The sequence below is a fragment of the Triturus cristatus genome, chromosome 5_2 (genome assembly GCF_964204655.1).
Source record: "Triturus cristatus chromosome 5_2, aTriCri1.1, whole genome shotgun sequence".
In the NCBI taxonomy this organism is placed as follows: domain Eukaryota; kingdom Metazoa; phylum Chordata; class Amphibia; order Caudata; family Salamandridae; genus Triturus; species Triturus cristatus.
This window is the reverse complement of record NC_140588.1, coordinates 1,035,064,607-1,035,088,095: the sequence shown is the minus strand read 5'-3', so window position 1 is coordinate 1,035,088,095 and position 23,489 is coordinate 1,035,064,607. Positions and strand designations below refer to the sequence as shown.

Here is a 23,489-nt window from a genome sequence, read left to right as displayed (position 1 = left end):
TGTCATGTGCACAGAATGTATGCCCCTTCCTCGTTGGCGTCGTCTCCCAGGCGCCTCCTCCCCATCTACCAGCTTGTCACCCTCCCCCACTGGTAGCATCCTTGTAGGGATCCTGGCTGTGGTTGGTGGAAGGTGGAGTAGGGTGGGCCCTGATATCACAGTACTGCTCCCGAAAGCTGATGATTTAGTGTTGAGAGCTTTTAATGATAAAGCTCTACGTACATCGCGTGCCATTGGTTCGTGGAAACGAGCACTTTAGTTTTTTTTTTCACATGGCACTGAGACCATGCGAGTTAAAATATAACTAACTACTCAGCCGAGAAACTCGTCACCTGCGCTTTATGTGAAACTAGTTTAGATCCTGCATACTACTTAATTGTAGTCCGTGGCCCATCCGATTAGTAGCTGATCGTATTTAAAAAGCACACACAAAATAAGTAATTTAGTGTTCAGTAGAAGGTGACCATGAACTCTTGACCGAATGCTTTTACTTACATTTTGAGCGTGCCACAGTGTGCATTCGGTTATTTGCCACTAAAGATTAAAACTGGCAGTGTTCGACAACCTTTTTTGAATGCTACGCCTGTCATCTATAACTGTCGAGTATAACTTTAACAATTATAATCTTGTCAGTATTATTAAAACTCAAATTATGCATTTTTGAACCATTAATATGCCTGTACTGACATGGTAGATATCTTAATAAACTGGATTAATTCTCCATCTCAGGCCTTCATGTTAATGAACTGACCCAGTAGTTCTGTGCCATAAATACTGTACCGGTAATTCTGGGTTTGTAAACTCTGGACCGTGTGAATATGCACCGGGTAAAGCTGTGGCGGCAATACATATTGACCACGCCCCCACCTCCTCCTTCACTTGATCCCTCGTCCTCCCTGCTTTGTGAATGAATTTCCCCAACATGTTAAGTGAATTCTCAAGCAAATACTGCTTGGAATGTGTTATATATTTTAAATTTTTTGCATTGGTTAACACTTTCATTTTATTTGACTTATCACTGTTTGTGAACGATGCTGTTTTCTCATCTTGCTTAATAAAGTGTGCTGAATTACCTTTTTATTTTAGTGAAATCACGCACCATAGGAGAACTCATAAAACCAACGGCTTCTTTTGAACAAAAGTATGGGTGACGTAGGGGTGTGGCTAGCCAACACCCAAGACGGCCGCAGAGGAGTGAGGCTCTGAGCCCTAAATGAATCATTTCACCCAAAATCCATTCAATCCATCCTTATTGCCCGCTGTAAGCTGCTGCCGGGGTACTCACTGTGTAGCGGAATCATCCGATCCGCCATTGACGACTTTCTGCCTGCCCTATCTGGAGAAATCCAGACCGTCATCTTGGACCGGGACCTTCCTTGCGCGACATCTGGTCCTGCTGCGGAGGCCTGCAGGCACAGGGAAGTATTACGCCATCGGCACCGCTACTTTCTTGTGCGCCGAGTCCGGCCCTTACCCCCGCAGGTGTTGCCGATCACTCGCCACTGCTTTTACAGAGGTGGGTTCCAGTGAGGGACAGAGACCGAGGCGGAGGACATTGCGGTGGCAGAAGAGGTAGATCAGCCCGGGGTCACACCCTTCTCTCGGTGCCGCTGCCGACAATCAATGGTACGTGCCTTGCTTTCTAGAGGGCCCCCTGCTGTTCAGAGCCGCGTTCAAGGAGTACCGGCGAGGCGGTGCACCGGGTGAGCTCCGGTGCACGCACCTATAACAGACAGCTTCCGTGGTCTCTGGCCTGCTTCTGGATCTGTGGAGGGAGTCGGGGGCACAGGACTGCTTCGCCCCCTCCCGCGGCTGTCACGAGGGATTTCAGCCAGCCATGGTCTCTCCACTTGGCGCCCCTCCCCCACTCTGACTGCAAAATCCCTGAATGACAAATTGGCTGGGGCACAGGCTAAGGGATAATGGAGGTCCACTTACCGCTGGGCGTTTTACTCCTGATACATTTCGGGGCTGGAAGTATATCGCGATATGACCGGATTTGGCACTACAAATACCCCAGACAAGCGGCGGGGCTGCGCCAGTGAGCTGCAACTGCGCCCCTGAGTCTATGTGACCTTAGACAAGGTGCTGCTCATCTGTAGGCATTGAAAGCTCTGCAGGCCACCGTTAGTATACGGGACTATTAGAGGCGTTTTTCCTCATCCTCCCTCCCCTTCTTTTTGCTGTTTGGATCTGTGGGGGTCCCACTTGGGAACCAACCGCCGCCATTTTCTGCTACAAGCTGTTTCCTATTGAAAGATTACTGGTGCAACTGAAGTGACCTAATTTGTCTGTGGTCCTACTTATCCAGTACTTGATGCTCCCCTGGTCCGACGGTTCCCAGCCCAGGGTGTGGAATGCGGCACAATGGTCACAGCGAGAGGCCCCAAGCCCTCTGCTATGCAAACACTGTCGAAATTTGCCCATTCCAAGCCCAAGGAGACAGAGGGGAGGCAGGATGGTGTGGAGGCAAGGCAGCAACCTGAAGACGGGGGCCCAACACTGCTAGACCTCATGGAGGCAGTCCAGGGAGTTTGTACAGCGTTGGAACTCAAGATCGACACTGTCTCTATTGATGTCAACTTTATCCGCGCTGATCTGAGGAACATGGGGGAGCGGGTCAAGGCGAATGAAGGTTCTATTGCCACACTCACGCACTCCACGACGCGGTTGAAAACGACGGTCAAGCAACTGCAGGCCCAGACGTCCAACTTCGAGGCTCGCCTGGAGGATTATGAAGGGCGCGCGAGGAGGAACAACGTGCGCATCCTGGGGGTTCCCAAGCGGGCGGAGTGGCAGGACGCTGACCTGTTCATTGAAGATGATCCAAAATCATCTACAACCCCAATCCCTCTCCAAATATTTCTCCGTCGAACACGCTCACAGGGTACTTGGGGGCCTTCCGAGGCCGGACGCTCTGCCGCGTCCCATCCTGGCAGGGATCTTCAATTTTCAGGATATAGAATTAGAGGTAGCCAATCTTGAGCGTGGACTAATTGCATCCGCCTCCCCCGACACCTCCCACAAACTTGCTGTGAAACAAAAGGAATATAGTGATATAGCCAGGGATGCGGCCCAAGTGCATTACCGAACCACTCAATATCGTGTATATGAAATTGGAGATAAGGCCAGTAAACGGTTGTCTTGGCTGGATAGGCGAGAGTTGACCAACAGATTGGTGGCTGAAATTGTGGCTCCTTATGGGGTGAGACGGAACGACCAGGATAGGATTGTCGATAGTTTTGCTAACCATTTTGAGCGACTCTTTGTCCCTACGTCCACCTCCACGCAGGAGGATGCAGCTGAACTGCTTTCCACCCTCCCCTTACCAAGGTTAGACCCCCAAGATGTCACAGACCTTGACACCGCCTTGACTCCTGAGGAGGTGTCTAACGCGATTGGTGCTTTGCAATCCGGGAAGGCCAGGGGCCCTAGTGGCCTTCCAATCGAGCTCTATAAAACAGTCTCTTTGGTGCTTGCTCCGTTTCTCATCTGGATGTACTATGAGAGTGTAGAGCATGGAATTTTACCCGAAACACAGAGATTAGCTAATATTGCGGTCATACACAAAAACGGGAAATCCCCGGACCAATGTGGTTCGTTTCGTCCGATTTCACTCCTCGATCCAGAGGTTAAAATCCTGGCCTCCGCCTTTCGCCCCATCTTCATAAATTAATACACCAGGACCAATTCAGCTTTATGCTGACTAAAAATACGGCGCTCAATCTCCGTCGCCTTTTCCGAGTGTTGGGAAGAGCCTCCACCATACAGGAAGATGCATTAATTGTGTCCTTAGACGCCAAAATGGCATTCGACATGATGGAGTGGCCTTTTCTGTTTGCTTCTATGGAACGGTACGGCTTTGGTCCACGTTTTATGTCCTGGGTGCGTCTATTATATGCTAAACCCCTGGCTCGCGTTTCGGTAAATGGTGGCAGATCGACAATTTTTTAGTTGGGGAAGGGTACGAGACAGGGCTGTCACCGTTGTTATTCGCTCTGGCCCTAGAACCATTGGCGTTGTGGATCAGAGGTGATCCCTCTATCCGTGGACTGAATTGGGCTCCGGATTGGTCAGATAGGATCTCCCTCTATGCCGATGACATTCTCTTAATTTTGGCCAAGCCTCGGTCTTCACTTCCCGAGGTGCTGCATATTCTCACTCTCTTCCGCAAATACTCGTGCTACACAATTAATTGGGACAAGTCATTGATTTATGTCCTCAGTGGGGAGCCCCCGGGCTGCAACGCTGGAATAGTCACAGACGGCTTTCGCTACTTGGGTATTTATGTCACGAGAGATGCCGATGTCTTCCACTAAAATAAACCTCCTCCCTCCCCTGCAGTGCCTCCGGGCTGACATGCAGCATTGGAAGACACAACCCTTTACTCTACTGGGTAGAGCTGCCCTTTTCAAAATGATGACACTTCCCTGTTTCCTATATGCCCTACAGAATACACCCTACACCGTCCCGCCTCAATATTTCCAAACAATTGATTCCGAAGTCCGCTCACTACTATAGAACGGTGGTACGCCCCGAATTGCCCTGACCAAACTAACATGAAGCTGGTACGATGGGGGTATTGCTCTCCCTGCAATTAAAAAATATTATTTATTGGGCCTCGCTTCAATATGGCGGCGGGCAATTATTTGCGGGTTTTATATGGGGGGCTTGGGAATCAACCCATCTTTACCCCGACCTCTACTACAGTTTCGATCTGACACATGGCAACTTCCGCACTGGGCTGGGAAGGATAAAATCACACGAGCTACTCCGCTGCTGGAATCAAGCCACTTTGGCATGCTGTTGGGTCAAACTGGATTTGACAAATGGGACCTGATTGATCTTTCTGCAGTAGGGGCCATGTGGGCGAATGGTGCTGTGGTTCCATTCCGTGAGTTGCAAGAAAAATACCAGCTGCATGAGGGGGAAACGTTCCTCTATCTTCAGGCGTGTATTGCGTTAAGTAAAGCCATTTCCAAGGGTTTCGATCTGCCCATTTAGAGGATAGGCTTCTTGACGACTACCTTTCAGACCTACCGCAAAATACTCAATAACTTATCTGAACCTCTCGAAAAACTCCGAACGAAATGGTCTGACGATGTGGGGGATTTACCTGACGAAGATTGGTGGGAGGCCCTGGCATCTCCCAGGGAGGTGGCAATCCGTTCTCTCTTTAAGCTTACACAACTTAAAATACTCCACAGAGCCTATTGCACCAGCACAGCACTTGTGAAGATGGGTCTAAAGATCTCCCCGCTCTGTCCCCAAGATTGTGGCTCCTTGGGTACCTTCTTGCACCAATGGTGGGACTGTCTAGTTCTTCAACTGTATTGGAGTGAGATTTTGTCCACTATGTCCCGAGTATGTCAGAAATCTATAGAACCCTCCCCTCGACTTTGTATTTTAAATATTTAGGATGCCACTGACCTCAATCACACTGAACAAATATGGGTTTCTTTGGGCTGTACCATAGCAAAACGCAACATAGCCAGAACGTGGAAGGGGGGAGTTGTGCTTTGACATAAGGACTGGGCGGAGGACATGGACTGGTGCATGCAGGCCGAAAGGGTGGTATACAAGAGCTGGGGATGCCCAGGCATATGGACTAAAATATGGGGCCTTTGGAGCGAAAGCAGAGTGTTTGTGTACCCCCTTTGATGATGATTCCCCATTCAATGTTGATAAAGAGACTCTTTAATGATTTAATGTCACTGTGTGCCTGTACCCTTATCTGTATTGTTTCTTTTCAGTTTATTGATCACATGTACAGTGTGTCTAGTTTATGTGATATGCTCATTTTGACAACTGTTCTTCCTTTTTGTGTTGTTGTTCTTATTGTCTTTTTGTTTATTGTTTCTTTCATAAAAAGATTAAAAAAAAAAAAAAAGTATGGCCGTGAACATTGGACCGTTGCCTTTGCTCCAGATGGATCCTATTTTGCATGGTCACAAGGACATCGCACTGTAAAATTGGTTCCCTGGTCACAGTGTATAATAACTTGTAAGATATTTTTCATTCAGACAGTAACTGTACAATTTGTTTTAATAAGTGACCTATCCCTTTTGATTATGGTTGTTAAATCTGTTAACTTATGTTATGTTATGTTAGCCGGAATTTGTAGCGCGCGCAGTCACCAAAAGGTTTCATGGCGCTAATTGTGTAAATGTTGCGACGGAATGAGCTAAGCGTAGCTTTGCGAGTACAGCCAGGTCTTGAGGGCCTTTCTGAAACCCATCAAGGTGTCCTGCATCCTGATTTTCAATGGGAAGGAGTTCCAGAGGTTAGGAGCTAGGTAGGAGAACCTGCAACCACCTTGGCGTTTAAGTTTGAAAACTGGGATGGTGAGGAGTTTAAGGTGTGCAGATCGGAGGTTGCGGCGTGGGGCATGTTTGATGATCAGATGATTAATGAATTTAGGGCTCCTGCAGTACAAGGCCTTGAAGATCAGACATCCAGTCTTGAAAGCAGCACGTTTGCCGATGGGAAGCCAGTGCAGTTTGTCTAACAGTGGACTGGCCGAAAGCCATTTGGGATGTTTGAATATCAGTCTCGCTGCCTGGTTTTGAGCTATTTGTAGTTGCTTGAGTAGATATGCCGGCAGGCCAAGGTAGATAGAGTTGGCGAAATCCAGGCGCGAGAGTACCAAGGAGATCACTACCTGAATGAGTGCCGATTGGGTCAATAAGTGGCTTATTTTCCTGATTTTTCTCAGTTGGAAGACGCAGGAAGAGACCATTGACCCCACCTGACCTCTGAGGGAGAGGTCAGAATTAAGGGTGATGCCCAGGCTTTTCACTGAGGTAGAGGGGGTGGGAGATGGTCCGAGGTCCGTAGGCCAGAAGTGGGGGCCCCAATTGACTAAGAAGAGACATTGATTGTATGATTTGATGTCTCGACTCTAATATGGAATTGCCACTTGTCTAGTTTGGCAATGGACGTTTGGACTAGTTTCAAGGAAAACTTAAACACTTTTGTTATTTGCTTGCACCCATCAAGTTTTCAGCTTGATATACATTGACTGTAACACTTTCTACATGACAACCACTGGAGAATTCTAGAACAAGTATGGGTTCTAGGTGGGTAGTCTGATTTTTTGTGCTTAGTCTGTTGGTCTGCCTTTATTTATTTATTTATTTAACTGTTTGTTCGTTTCGACGTGGCTGTTTCTCCTATTTGGTTCTACAGTAGATCTTACTCATAAATTTGAATTTGTTGAAAATATTTTTAACTATCAGTTCATGCATTTTGGGGAATGTTTACAATTATCAAACCTGTTTTGCAGTGTCATGGATGGCATCAAGAATTCTACCAGTTCTCTGAACCCCAGATTTTCAAGACAAAATAGCAATGAAGGCCAGAAGTCTCAACCATATGAACACACAAAAGACTGTGGAGACATAGTGTGGAGTCTTGCCTTTGGCTCTTCTGTGCTGAGAAAGAGAGCCGATGCGTGAACATAGAATGGCATCGATTATTTTTGGTCAGGATCAGCTTTTGCTTGCAGCTGGTTTAAACAATGGGTGCATAAAAATATGGGATGTGTACACAGGTAAGCAGAGTACTTTTATCTTTATTTTTTATGAACTTATATTCAAACTTGCTGTCTGACATTCTTTGGAGACTTTCTTTGGTGCCACGTGACTGTGACATTTAGTCTTTGTCTAATAACTGGTAGTATGTTAATCTGAAAGCTAGTTTTACGAATGCATTAGCATCAAATTTCATAGTGCTAGCAACGTAAGTTGGATGTGAATTAAATGATTGTTATAACTTCTATTGTGTTCCTTTCTTGTTTACAGAGATTCACTTTTATATTTAGCATTTTTAATACCTGTAACAGTATATTGTAGGTGTGTTTTTTTAATTTATTTTTTATATTTTGAACAGTAGTATTTTTTTTAAATCTTGTATTTTCAGTGATATGACCACAGAAGGCCCTGATTTTATATTAAAAAGAGAGCTTTGGACTATACCATTTCCCGCTGAAAGGCAATATGTCTCTCCATGTGTTCCCATACCTGGCGTGTCACGCAGTTTGGTGCTTACTTTCCCTCGATGTAAAAGAACAGTAGATGTTTCAGCACCCAGGCTAATGCGCTGCATAGCTAAATACGTTTAAGGTCCCAAAAGTGAGATTGATTGCATTGCAAATGCTTGTTTATTGAGCAGTGAATCCGCTCTTTTAGGCAGGCTGTTATTGCATGTTTAAGAGCTATAGATCCAGTGATCAATTGCCACTATACGAAATTTTATAATCAGTGCGGGAAAAAAACTATTTGATACAGCTGAGCTTTGCCCGGCACATGAGATTGTATAAAATAATCGAAGTTTATTCTGAACATGTTGTAATCTCATGTCTTTGCTGTATATAACATTGCTAATTTCATTGCACTTTTAAAACAGTACATATGCACCATAGGGATGTAAAGTACCGCCAGGGATCAGAAATAACTAGAAAGATGATCTCCTTTCTGATATGCAACGCCATTCACATTTTATGAATAGTATATCTTCTTATAAAAGTTTCCATCTTTTTATCATTTAAAAAAAAAAAATAATACTTGTCGAAATACGTTTGATGTTTAATCCTTCTTAAATTAATCATTCCTCTCATGGTGTATGCTATGATTTTAAATAACCATGCATAAATATCTTTATTTAACAATGACATGTAATTCTAAGAAAGTCTCAATATGATGAGTGATCAGTAGTACAAAAAGTGACTTTAATGATGTGATATCAATGATCCAGTGTGGCATGTTATCACGCTATCGCATAATATTTGAAGTATAATCGTTTTGATGTTCTATGAACCTTTTTTACTGGCTTTTATAATTACTCTTTAATTCTTTCTCTTATGAATAAATGTGTATACGGTTTTATCGTTTTTTCTCTGATTGTAATGATTTTTATTACTCAAACAATAAAGACTACCTACACTTTACATCACGCACACGTTATATAGAGAGAATTAATCCTACATGTGTAAATCAGTCTGTAGGAAATGTTACATAACACAGTTAGGATTACAAGATGTAGGAATCTTGTCATCAATACTAATAAGCAGTATATTTTAATATTGTTCTGGAGAAACACCACATCAGGATTTGAAAAGTAACAAAATGTTTGGGGTTAGCTTTACTAATATGAATATAATTCTACCCTAATGAACCCTTTTTAGCAACATTTGAATACAGAAAGACTGGGGAAAAAACATAATATTCTAACCTATACTGTGCAGTTTGAATGCAGCTTTCGGATGACATTTCATAGGTCACTATGCTATATTAGAATTGTAACATATGAACTGCAAGTAATAAAATATCTCTGTGACAAAAACAATAACCCACTAAGCTATCCCCATAAAATACTGTTCTGCCATCGGCAGGGTAAATACTCTTTGCAGCAGGCATATTAACCCTCTGAGCTACTTTATGATGAATCAAAAGTGCCACTAGACAATACTCCAACTTTTTTCCAGCAGGACCATTATTCACTAAAGTTATCCTGCATTTTATATTGTAGCCTGAAAAATGATAGAGACATAAGGAACTCTGCTGCAGGTGCTTTTAAACCCTTACATTGTTTAAAAAATAGAGCACACCTCGAGCTCAGCACCAGGTGTGGCTGCACCAGTCGCACTGTTCTAAAACCGGTTCTGCTGTCACTCATCACACCTCCAGAGCCTCAGTAAATAGGCCTGACTGGAGTTAATGAACTTGCTTTCCAGAGGATAATGGCTTGGTTTATGAGCCTAGGATGACAGGTGTCTTGCAACAAATGGCCACTTACGATAATTACCCATGTGGGAGGGTGGGGGCAGGAACAGTTGGCATTACAAAGGACAGACTTTGAAAATTTAGCTGTCAAGACTTGCCCCCATTCCTTCACAGTATTCTCCTAAACCTTCAGGCAATAATCCCAGCAGGATAAAGAACCAGTTTTGACCCTAACAAATAGGACGTTACCTCATCTGAGTGCATAGTCTAAGGGGGGACAGACAGCCTCCCGGTGGTAGAAGGCTTTAGCCATTATAGGTTGAGGCTTCTGGAAATTTTAGAATAAAGTGTGAAGGAAGTGCTGCAAAAGGAAGCGGGAGCTGGGCGAGAAAGAAAACAGGATTTTGGAGGGAAAATTCTCTAATCATAGTCTAAGACTCATATTTGACTATCACCTCCTAAACACATTCCTGGCCCTAATAGGACAAATGAAGAAAGAAGATACAGCAGAAGAAACAGACCTGAAGGAATTCTGGCTTCTGCTGGCACCCAAGGACTGCTTTCCTACTTGTCTTCTCTACAGACCCAAAAAACAAAAAGACTCGACGTTGAGAAAGCCTCGCTGATCATAGAGGACTGGGCCCAGCAGGAGCATTGCCTGGAGAGAGACCTAAAGCATAGAAACCTGCCCTGAGGACCTGGTGGCTGCAGGAGTCCCCAGAAGTTACTTTCTCAGCAGCTACAGAAAGTTGGGGGCTTAGTCATTTTATCCACCTGAGGAGCACTCGGAACCAGGCCCTCCCATTGGAGAGTTCATCCAGGTACGTGCCACTCAGACTTTCTCGCCGTGTTGAAAATGGGGTTAGCTGGACTGTGCAGTGAAGGTTTCTAGCCACATGTCTGCTGCAGCCTCTGGCCTTGCCCTCCTAAAACATTACTAAGTTTGGAGGTAAAACTGTGGACCGGGATGAGGCGGCAAATCTATCCCCAGAAACAAGCGTCCCTGGTGGCTATGAAATCCAGCTTTGCCCTGCTTTTAGCATTTGGCATCAAAACCAACTGCTTGGTTTGGCTGCCTGACTGCAGCTGTCAGGATATCATGTAATGCAGGAGGAAACAAAATCTGTTCCAGTGATGCAAGAGGGAAGGAGATTCCAGGAATTTACTGGGGTGACCAAAGAAAAGCTCAGAATTTTCACTCGGGCACAAGTATCATGAGTAAAAATGGGTCAATCTGAATTGCTGATGTCTGCTTTACATTAAATCTTAGTTAAGTGTATTCTTGGCATTAAATCCTCTTTTCCTTTTTCTTACTACTGTTTCTTGTTTTAGTGTACATGCTGTGCTTTGAACACTTTATGTCTAGGAAGGGAATAAAACAGTGCAACCTTGACACCTCATTTGTATGAGTGGGGGATTGTGATGCTCATGTTAGTGAGTGTTAGAAAGAGCTGAAATCTGACCTTGTGACCTACATTTATTTTCATTCCCTTCATTTATCTGTTGTTTTTATAGCACTCATTGTACCTTCTAGCTGTGTCAGGGCGCTAACGTGGCATGAATGTATGCCTCTTATAGCGTGCTTTGTCTTTGCAGCGTACGTGGCACTGTAGATTATTGCAGTTTTTGGGACATTCCAACACTGGGTCAACCTCTTACCACTGATTATACAAGGGATCTTTTCTTTATTGACTGAGAGGTATAAGGGAGTTAGCATTAGTCAAACAGTCTCCTTAACAGTGTAACTCATTTGGCTACACAGTGAGGACTAGGAATCGGGAAATAAAGTTAAGACTTTTAATTACAGTCAGGTTAATCTAAATGAATCTCAATACCATGCTTCAAAGGTACCTAATAATAACAGAATAACAGGGTGGTCAAACCTCCTAAAGAAGTGCAGGTGCATCAGCAGGAGACAAACAAGAAGTTTAGTTATAGCAATACAGAAAATCAGTAATAGACTCTAATGCTCAGAGAAGTGTCTCTAATCCTCTCTCCTAAAAATGAGTAATGTCTAAAATCATCTAATTTAGAGTCTAAACCCTCAATGGTGATTACACCTAAAATGGCCTCAAAAAGCCTGGAACAGGCCGAAAAAGTGAATTAATATGCAGAAAGGGGTCAGCATTGCAGAAGCCAAGTTAAGAGTCTTCTAGAGATAGGAAAATAAGTGTTAGCCTAAGTCACACTCAGCGAAGAGCCCAAGTGAAAAGCACAGAGGTCTTTACCTCTCAAAGTCCAAAGGAAAAGTGGCCCAATCAACCTCAACCTGTGAGAACACCAGTTAATACCACATGAATCTCCTGAGTAACACCCTTTGCTCATGCCTTCAGGGACTGCATTGTCCTTTCCATTTTCACTTGTGAGCTGCAACATTTACAAAATCACTCAGACCAGTCCTGTGAATGATATCGACCTTGGGCACCTGCAAATCCTCGATACATTACTGAATAGTGACTGTCAGTTAACGCTCTGGCTCTCCATGTTCTGGGTCAAGGTCCTCTTCTCTGGCCCTCTATCACTAGCACAGTGTTACATGTATTCTTAAACTAACATACCATATGAGCGCAACTACAATAAAAAGACATACAAGCAGAAATGGATAGGCAGTATAATATGCAGAAAAAAATACAGGCCTCTTTATGTCAAGCTTAAACGTATTATTCAATGGTGCACATTCAATATGTATCATATGTGCACATAAAACTACAAATACATGGAAATTTCAATACATAAATTTAGAATTTGATTCATGTTGCAGTTTGAGTAAAAAAATGTAACTTTTAAATATATGAGTATAAATGTAAATGCAAACTACATTCTAAAAACAAATGTGGAAACATTAGTGTACACGTTTACATAAATCGTTCTCATTTCTAAAGTAAATACATGTTATCAGTGTGAGGATGATTTTATACAATCTCTAAAGACTACATTTCATTTTAATAAGGTTAAGGCCCGCAGTGCATATGAATTTCTAGTTCTACAGTAAATGCACTTCGCACTGAGTGAATCACTTTACATTACTAATGTTAAGACACACAAAGTATGTAGTGCTAAATATTCCTGACTAGAGTTAATGACCCTGCTTTTCAGAGGATGAAGGCTTGGTTTATGAGCCTAGGAGGACAGTTGTTTTGTCAACAATTGCCACTTAGGATGATTAGCCATGTGGGAGGGTGGGGGCAGGAACTGTTGGCATAACAAAGGGCAGTTATAGCAAATGCAGCTGTCAGGACTTGCTCCCATTCATTCCCAGGATTCTCCTAAACCTTCAGGCAACAATCCCAGCAGGAGAAAGAACCAGTTTTGACCCTAACACATGGGACGTAACCTCATCTAACTAAGGGAGTATTGTAAGGATAGCCAGACACCCTCCTGATGGAAGAAGGGCTTAGTCATTTTGGGTTGAGGATTCAGGAAATTTTAGAGTAAAGTGTAAAGGAAGTGCTGCAAAAGGAAGTGGGGCTGGGTGAAAAAGTAGACATTATTGCGAAGGGAAAATTCTCTAATCACAGTAAGACTGACATTTCACTATCACCTCCTAAGAACATTCCTGGACCTAATAAGACAACCGAAGAAAGAAGACCCTGCAGACAGACCAGACCTGAATGAATTCTTTCTCCTGCTGGTAGCCAAGGACTGGAACTGCTCTCCTGTTTGTCTGCTCCACAGAACCAAAAAACTAAAAGACCAGACTTCAAGAAAACCCAGCTAATCACAGGGGACTGGGCCCAGCAGGAGCATTGCCTAGAGAGAGACCTAGAGCCTAGAAACCTGCCCTTAGGACCTGGTGGCTAGAGGAGTCACAAGAAGGTACTTTCTCAGCAGCTATAAAAATTTAGGGGCTTAGTCATTTTATCCACCTGAGGAGCACTCGGAACCAGGTCCTGCCCTTGGAGAGTTCATCCAGGTATGTCCCACTCAGACCTTTTAGCTGCGTTGAAAATTGGATCAACTGAACTTTGCAGTGAAGGTATCTAGCCACTTGGAGCTCTGTCTGCTGCAGCTTCCGGCCTTGCACTCCTGGTAGATTTCATGAACCAAAACATTACTAAGTTCGAAGTTAAAACTGTGGCCTGGGATGAGGTGGCAAATCTATCCCCACAAGCAAGAGTCCTTGGTGACTATGAAATCCAGCTTCGCCCTGCTTTGAGCATTTGGCATCAAAACCATCTTCTCTGGTTGGCTGCCAGGCTGCAGCTGTCAGGATATCATGTAATACAGAAGGAAACAAAATCTGATCCAGTGATCCAAGAGGGAGGGAGATTCCTGGGATTTGCTAGGGTGATGAAATACAAGCTCAGAATTTTCACTCGGGCACAAATATCATTAGTATAAATGGGTCAGCGTGAGTCCAGGCACAGTTGCTGATGGGAACTGTGTCTGCCCAAAGTAAATCCTCTTTTCCTTACTACTGTGTGTTTTTTTAGTGTACATACTGTGCAGTGAACACTTTATATTTAGCAGTGTGATTAAAATAGTGCCATTTTGACACCTCATATGAGTGCATGTTAGGAAGGGCTGAAATCTGACCCTGTGACCTACATGTATTTTTATTTTCTTCATTTATCTGTTGCTTTTTACAGCACTCGTACCTTTCAGCTTTTTTAGAGCGCTAACATGTGATTAATGTATGCCTCTTACAGCGTGCTTCATGTTTGCAGTTTAAGTAGAGCTGTAGGTTTTGGCAGTTTTTGTGACATGCCATGTATAGACAAGGGTTACAACAAACAAATGATGGACGGAATGCTGACAATGCAGACATTCTCCCCCAGTCAAGAGATCTGGGTTAAATCCATCGTTCTTTTGCCCACTACACCACCCCAGTTTAGACATGGCCATATGCAAATCAGTCTTGACCCTGTGCCTCATGGGAACAGTCCAGCCCGAACTGCCAAGCCATGTCTTCCCTGGACCGGAATCAAGCATCCTGGGACCGGTTACTGGCTATCAGCCATCATCAGCCAGGATAGCTTGACTCCAGTGGCGTAGTGAGCACGGGTCCCACGTCTGGGAATACCCATCCCACTTAGGGCGAAAAGCGTTACAACAAACAAATGATGGACGGAATGCTGACAATGCAGACATTCTCCCCCAGTCAAGAGATCTGGGTTAAATCCATCGTTCTTTTGCCCACTACACCACCCCAGTTTAGACATGGCCATATGCAAATCAGTCTTGACCCTGTGCCTCATGGGAACAGTCCAGCCCGAACTGCCAAGCCATTTGTCACCCCGAGTGGGAAGGGTATGCTCAGACGTGAGTCCCTTGCTCTCCATGCCACTGGAATCAAGCTATCCTGGCTGACGAGGGCTGAAAGCCCGAAACCGGTCCTAGGATGCTTGTTTCCAGTCCAGGGAGGACCTGGCTTGGCAGTTCGGGCTGGACTGTTCCCATGGGGCACAGGGTCAAGACTGATTTGCATATGGCTTGGTTCAAACTGGAATGGCATGGTGAGCAAAAAAACGATGGATTTAGGCCCAGATCTCTGTACTGGGGTGAATGTATGACATTGTTCTGCATTCTGTCCATCAATTGTTATTTTTGCATGTATAGACAAGGGGCATATTTATAAGGGCTTATCGCTACAGGAACGTCACTTTTTGTGACTTTCCTGTGGTGATAAACCCTTTGTCTTATTCACAAGGTGTCGTTAAGCCACTTACATGGCTTAACGCCACCTTGTAAATAAGGCCCCCTTTCATGCTACACTTAGCATGAAAGGGGCGGACAATGGGTGTTGCGGTGGGCGTTTTGCCGCAACACCCATTGATTTTTACACTGTGCCATATTTACAAGGGTGGCGTAAATAAGGGGCAGCGCCAAAATTAAGACCAAAAATAACATGGTCTAACATGGCAAAACAAGGGGAAATGAATAAATCACCATGAATGAGTGTACCTTCCTGAACATAAACAATCATTAAAAATTGACGATTTGCTACTTCTATGTGTGCAGCACAATGCAGCACACATAGGAGTCACAAATCGTCATTAGTGATTGCTTATGTGCAGGAAGGGACACTTTCCTGCACATAAACAATCATTCCCTCAACGCAGGCACCCTTGCACTATGGTGCAAGGGTGCCTGCGTTGGCACTAGGAAACTGAATTTAGCGCCAGCACTATGGAAAACGCAGGGGTGTGCCATGTCATTGTAAATACAGCACATCTCTGCATTTTCAGAATGGCGGAGTGCGGCATTCGAAATTTTAGCTTAATGCCACACTCTGCCATTGTTTTGTAAATATGCCCCAAGATCGTTAAGTTTAATGCTGGGTGACACACTCCTGCAAAAATACACTTACACCAGCTGACTGGGCATCAGTTGTTTTATGAAATGTTTGTATAAAAATGCATTGCTCCTGGTTAAGTTTACATCATCCTGCAAAATAAATCAGAAGTTCATAAATGCGTGCGCACAATAAATGAATAAGAAACTGCAAAAGCCATTTGCGACGTGAGACAGACCAGTGACCTTGTAAAAAACATGTCAAAAACAGCAGATAAAAGTATGTGAAAAAGAGAAAAGCTTCTTGTACCACGAACAAAGCAAATGCAAGCAAATCTAGCGCATTGTAAGTGATAAACAAGAGTTGTTTTTGCAAATTAAGTGGAAAAGAACAAAGGAACTTCGGAAAAGTAAGTGTGCTGTGATGTGTTCAAAGTGAGTGAGAAAAAGCAGAGATATTTGTACAAATATGGCATAGGAGAAATGATGCAGTGGAGGCACGTTCAGGCTCCTCACCCACGCACACAAAGCTCTCCACGACCGGGGTCCCATATACCTCAACAACCGCCTGACCTTCTACACGCCCACCCGCCAGCTACGATCAACCAGCCTCGCCCTCTCCGCCGTACCACGCATTCGCAGAGCCACCGCCGGAGGAAGATCCTTCTCCTACCTAGCAGCCAAGACGTGGAACTCCCTCCCCATACACCTTCGGCTGACCCAGGACCATCTTTCCTTCAGGAAGCAACTCAAGACCTGGCTCTTCGAGCAGTAGCAGACCCCTCCCCCCCAGCGCCCTGAGACCCTCCGGGTGAGTAGCGTGCAATACAAATGCTATGATTGATTGATTGATTGATTGATAGGGGTGTTACACAAAGTAAATAAGATAGTGTACTTTTCTGCCTGCAAAGTAGACAAGAAACACCACAGTCACAAGCACAAAAGTCGAAACTGTGTTTGTGCACTGTGGCAAAGTGAATAGCAAAGAGCAGAGTCTCTTGCACACATTATTTGGGAAGGTTCAGAAGTGGTTGAACGGAAAACATGTTAAATATCAGAGGTACTTACTACTTGTGCAAAGTGGGAGAAAAGCACAATGATTGTGTGCAGTAAACGAGAAAGCCATAGGAACGTTGTTAAAAGAAAGTAAGAGAGCGCACTTTTTCTGTCAACTAAATGGAGGTGCTTGTACACACTAAGTGAAGGATAGGGTGGGTATCAATGCGAGGTAAATATCTTATCCAGTAGTCTAAGACTACAGATTTGAGATAAGCCCCAGTTATATTAACCCTCCAACTATTTATAGGGTGTCATTGGAGGGAGGTATTATTGTTATTTGCAATCATTGGGCCTGATTCACAGAGGTAACTTGCACTTTTGAGTAAGTTAACACTTTTGAGTAAATTAACTACTTTTGGTATGTACAAATTGCATTTTTGTATTAGCCTGCACTTTTGGGGTAACTCACACTTTTGTAGGAAGTCTGGTACTACAACATCTTCCACAGAAAATAAGGAACCTTCCAAAAAAGTGTTAGTCATTACAAAAGTGCAGTTTGAGAATACCAAAAAGTAGTAATCTTACTCAAAAGTGTAAATAACTACAAAAGTGCAGTTTGAGAAAACAGAAAAGTAGTAAACTAACTCTAAAGTATGAATAACTGCAAAAGTGCAGTTTGAGAAAACGAAGAAGTAGTACACTTACTCAAAAATGTAAATAACTACAAAAGTGCAGTTTGTGAATAGCTCATTGTAATAAACTTTGCAATACTACAAAATGTAGTACAAAGTGCAGTTTGTGAATCAGGCCCTCTGGATTTATCCTGTGGCCGTTTTTTGCACATTGGAGTGTGGGCGGAGGGAGTTTTCTAAGTTATTAATCCCTCAGAATGTCGCTGGAGGCATTTATAGTCTGAAAGGCTTTTTTTATTGTAGATTTATGTTCCAAGTAAGTACTAGAAATAGGGCACTAGTTAAGTGCAAAGTGACTACCTGCCACAACTCCCAAATTCTCAGATAATTAGCTGCAAGTTGTGTTATAATATGTTAAGGGATTTTTAAAGCTTCTATTTACTCCATTCAGCATGTCTACACACTAGATTCCAACTCAATAAGTCTCACAAACCTGCCCTATACTATCTTATGACTTAAGTTTGTCTGAAAAACAGGTAATAAAAAGCAATTCTTAATGACTAAGCATAGGGGTTAGGGTTAACAGCAATATAGCTGACAACATGTGACAATAGCATGGCCCTTCCATTGGGGTGTGGAAGTGGGATCCTCGTCAGCACAGCTCTCAGTCAGGTCATTGCTGCTCCTCTCCACATCTTTGCTAGTACACAACTGCGATATGAGTTGGCCTCCTTGGCATTAATAGAACAGATTCCTACCTTCTTTTCAGTCACGTCTCATCCCACATCCATCAGTTGACACGTGAAGATGTTGCTGCTGGTGTTCTCCAGCTTGGCTCTTATGTTGGTCTTTCTTTCCTCGTTTAGTTTGTATCTGCATCTCCTCTCGAGTTGCTAGATGGTGTTTTAAGTATGTTAGAAACATTTTCTCACCTATTACTTGAGGTCTACCAACTTTTTCTTTGCAGTCTTTAATAGAGTAAATTCTGTCAAACTTTGTTGCAAATGTGTAGAACTGCAACCATGACTGGTGAGATTTGCACTGCTCTTTGGTTGACTAGATGGTGGAGCGGAGAGTGTCTCTAATGATGAGCTGTCCATTAAGTACAGACTAGTATGAAACTGAGCAGCTAAGCCACATGGATCAAGAATAGAGAATTTATAGTCGTGTGGTAGGTTCTCCTATTTTAACCTCTTCTAATCCAGGGCCTAAATATTGCTACCTTTATCGAATATATCTGTATACAGATTCTTCTTGCGAGCACTGACTTCTGAAATTATGGTCAGACCCCTGTCATAAACCTGAACATTTTTACCTATTTTGAGAATAGAGACTTTTGCTTTGTTGCTAGACCTCAGGAGTCCTCAATGCAGTTATAGACTGGTACTCACCTGAATGCATGTGGCCTCAGTTTATCAGAGGGCATGGGCACAAATATATTTGGGCTTATTTATACCTGAATGCAGGGGGAAGAATGCAGCTAAAACCGTTTGACATCTTGTTGCACCACATTGTCCTCTGTAAGTTGAGCTGTTCGTTTTAACATTAGCTATTAGATGGTGTGGTTCAACAGAGGACAAAACTGCAAAAAAACATGCACAAAAAATGGCACATGCACCACATTGTTTATTAAAAACACCGCTGCCCTGATTACAAACTGTGCAAGAGTGGAATTCCCAGGTGTAAGTGGGTTGGTAAATCACCCAGTGAAAAAATTGATGATTTGGTGCAGTCGTTGAAGCAGGATATGAATTAGTTGAGTTCCAAGCCATAGAACCAATGGCAATGATGAACGCAATGATGAACGCGGTGTTTTGTGATCACCAGCGTTCAAGATGTAATGCTGAAAGCGGTTTGCACTGGTCTATTGTGATTACTTAAATAATCAGAGGATGGATCAATAGGATTAATAAAGGAAGAGAAGTGCCCTGGCATCATGTTTATTTTCTTATTTTCTTTGTTTGATAACTCACTGAGCAAGTCACCAAAAATGTCACTATGCAGCAATGAATGACCATGGTCAGACTTATAAGCAAATTCACAGACCTGCAGATGGCATAGGAGCAGTAAGTGGGGGAAAACTGTAGGCTAAATATCAAACACAATTCTTCTGTGTCTCTGGAACGTCCTTAACCTTCTGGTGATAAAGATGTTGGGTTCACTTGTCGTGTGTAGCACTCTTTTTCTATAAGTTTTTATATTTTTATATGTGACATAGACCTTCATGCATGTTAACAAATGTTGGAAGGTGGATTATTGGTAGGGGTAGGTGTGCACCTATGTCAGGGTTGGAAAGAAAGGAGTTCACAAACTCCATTGCGCCACTGTAGTCCAGAAGAAACCAATTGATCAAAATAAATTGCGGGTAATCATTGCGCGAAACAAGGCAACCTGTCTAGTACTCCCAAAAGGGAGGAATGCTCGGACAGTTGCCGGTCTAGTTTCTCGCACCTGGGTCCAGGCAGGGTGTCTAAACCAGCTGTGAAGTGCTGCGGTTGAATTCCGAACCGCGCACTTCACCAACGCATTTCCCGAGTGAGGAGGTTTTGAAGTAGCGTTTAGTTAGTTAGAGATAAGGGTAGTTTTTCTTGCTAGGATTAAGCATAGGGTAGTGCGCTTCGTAGCGGCGGTTAGTTAGATAGGAATTAGCATTATAGTTAATAGTTTTCAGGAAAGAACAAAAGTAGGCAATTTGAAGATTTTTCACTTACCATTCATCTGCTGGTCCTAGGTCTTCTTGTGGATTGACGACGGCGAACAGCAAGTATGTCCTCCTGTGAAAGAAAATAATACGTTTGTCACTTAAGATAACAAGTAAGAGAGAGAGTGAGAGACAGTAATATTTAATTAACGTTGAGTAATTATTAAGGCCAGAATATACTAAGACTTGCATGTGGTTTAGGACACCTGATGTAAAGAACATTAAAAGAAGAAAAGAAGAGGAGCAAAAGCCTTAAACTAGTAGGGTAAGGAAGGTTAAGGAGAAAGATATCAAGGAGAGTCAGGGAGGGAATTCTTGAGGTGTAATAATTGTGTGCCTTCTGTTACAGTATCTCCACATTAAGCAAAGGTAAAAGAGAGAGAAAGCAAGAAAGAAAACGTGCATTCAGAAGAAGGAAAAGAGCGAGTGAGGAGATCTAAAGAAAGTCAAAGCAGTCTATTCTCTGTCCACTTCCCCTTTCCCCCGACAGGGTTCACATGACCGCCAGTGAATTTGGTTTTTGTGGGAAGGCCTGAGGTGGGAATTAGGAAAATCTCTACATTCTGCTCCCGGGAGTATTGGCTAACAAGTGAGTACTAAGAGTCCTTGACAACTTACCACTAGCAATAATGTCTCAATACATTAGCCTTGACTTGACCCTTGGTAGCTGGCTGCTAGTAGACAGGCTTAACTTAGGTGACAGGTGTTTGAAGCATTTAAAAACACCAATATATTAAATAAGTAAGGCACACACACAATAAAAATCCACAAATAATTTATAAAAATATGAAATATTTGTATGATTAAAATGACACTAAAATTACAAAAAATCCATTATAGGGATCTGGAAATATGAATTTTTAAAGAATAAACCCTTTCTAGTCCTTAAAAACATATAGTGTCAACTTGGAACATCTAGTTGCGCTTGACCGGGACAAGTCAAAGATAGAGGCCAACCGCGATGAAGCCCTGGTCGCATACACTAAGCAGGATTAGGACTTCGCACTTAGAACCTTTTCTGGAGGATTTTCTCTCGTCCCTGAGCGAGGCTCCTCTTCAGGCTAGGATTCGAGTTGATGATGGCGGCTTGGCTCAGCATAAGGCCTTAGTAAAATCCTGTAAGTCTTGAGCTCCAGAGCTTTCAGTGGGACGAACCTGAAATCCAGGCTGGGCCACGGTTTGACCACCAGCCGGTCTCTCGCCGACAGGTCAGTCACCTAATAGAGCTTTTTCCAAAAGTTGCTCTAAACTTCTTCCTGAAGCTCCCCTGAGGGTTCAAAGTTTGCAGAACACCTATCTCAGGTTCTAGACGTCCTGAGATGGTCCTTGGAAGGTTGGGACTACAATACTCACCATGCAGCTGGCCAAATCCTTAAAAGTCCACTGGACGCACTCCAGGCAGGGGACTTCGCCGTGGAGATGGTGCAAGTGAGCTCTGTTTCATGGAGCCCACTACTCAGTTCTTTGTGAAGCAAGGCTAAGTACTCAGGGTTGTAGTTACAAATGTGCCACAGGGTTCCAGCAGGACACCCTTCTTTTTTTTTGTAGTTTCAAGCAGCAGATTTAAGTTGCTATGCAGCTCTCACATATCTCCCAATGTTCTCGGATTCAGGCGGGGGGGCATCTCTCACTAATGGGGTACAGGGTGCCACCCAAAAGCATGACAGCTTCCTCCAAAGAGTGTCATTTTCTTTCACCACAAAGCACTGTACTTTAAAATTCAAGATGGAAAATTTCTCTCTTTCGGAGAAAGAGCTTGCTAAGCCAACCTAGATGTGTGGCTCATTTCTTTTAAGACTCTCTTTCCAGACCACCTGCAAATTCCATTTCTGGGGCTGCCATCTGGCTAGGGAAGACAAGAAGACTGGCTGGCATTCCTTACAGTCCTGCTCTCTTTGAAGCCCAGTTTGTTTACCAAGCCCCCTTCCTGGCCTGTTCTCTGCAGCTGCAGGCTACTTATCACCTCATCAAACAGCTTGGCTAAGCCTGTTAAGGGCTGGCCAGTCAGGAGAGGCAGCTAGAAGGCTGGATTTTGGCTCACAGAAAAGTAAGTTCTATGACTTCCTTTCTGTATTAGTTATGATAAATTCAACAGTGGCACGGTGTTGGATTCATCACTACCAATCTTTTAAGTCCTTGAAATATTTTTTTTAGCTCACTCCTGCCAGTAGTTACACTTTATTGCAGTATTCCCATGTTAGCCTATAGAGCTAAAATAGTACAATGGGGGAAAACAAAAGGGCTTTTTACAAGCCCCTTGCGCCACAGGTGCTTCACTTTTAATATGGAGAAAAATGACACTCTGGGGGTGCGAGGGGCTTGTAAATAAGTCCTGAAACTGTTTGCTTTTCCCCTACCAGGGTATAAAAACAACTTTCAAAATTTCCCTGCTAAAAGTAGTTTAATACTTTGGAAGCACCTTTAAATCCAAAGTCGCATTTGCATATAATTTCATTTTAAAAGCAGCTTGGAAAGCAGGCCTGACTTGTAAAATGACAGCAGGCAACACAGCAGTGCACACTTAAATGCCTCAAAGCTGCTGGGCCTCTAAACCTACATGCCCTACTGTATACTAGGGACTTACAGGTAGGTTGTTAGTGCTAATTGCAATTACACTTAATTACCATATAACTTTTTAATCAGAGCACTGACCCTGGGCCTGGTTAGCAGAGCCAAGGGCGCAGTCAGAGTCGGTTAACACCAGCATCAGTCAAAAAATGGGGGTGATCAGTGCAAAAGAGATGACTTTCTCACAGCATATTGTTTGTTTACTAGCTGGATTGGAGTGTATGACAAAAATGCTTGCAATAGTCCTAGGATTTAAGGTAGTTTCTTAGGTTCACACCTACTAAAAGACTTGCATGTACTACACTAGGCTTCAACCAGCAGCTCAGAAGCTACTGGGGGATATTATCAACGCTTCACGTTAAACATTGCAAATCACGCTTAGTGCGATTTTGAATCTCGCCGCCTATCGCTGGTTTACATCGCCGTGTTAGCGGCGTATTTACAACGTCTTTCTCACAGGCAATGTACAAAGCTGCGATAGACAGCAATATTCATCATTAGTGTGAGAAATCAAGCGATGATTTCACACGCTAATGAAAAGCTTGATAAGAGGGGAGTGTGGATGTAACCAAACAATCCACCTCCCATTCAAAACATACCTAAGTCAAGTTTTGACCAGGCGTTAAGGATTTT

General features: G+C 43.4%; 1 long non-coding RNA gene across 1 annotated transcript in view; it reads left to right on the top strand.

Annotated features, from left to right (window-relative positions):
- The first annotated feature begins 1,435 nt into the window (after window positions 1-1,435).
- Window positions 1,436-23,489, top strand: part of LOC146829630 (uncharacterized) — a 59,879-nt gene continuing 37,825 nt past the window's right edge. The window contains exons 1-2 of the long non-coding RNA XR_014962027.1: window positions 1,436-1,626; window positions 7,286-7,552. This is a non-coding gene — a long non-coding RNA (uncharacterized LOC146829630). The remainder of the gene's footprint in view (window positions 1,627-7,285; window positions 7,553-23,489) is intronic.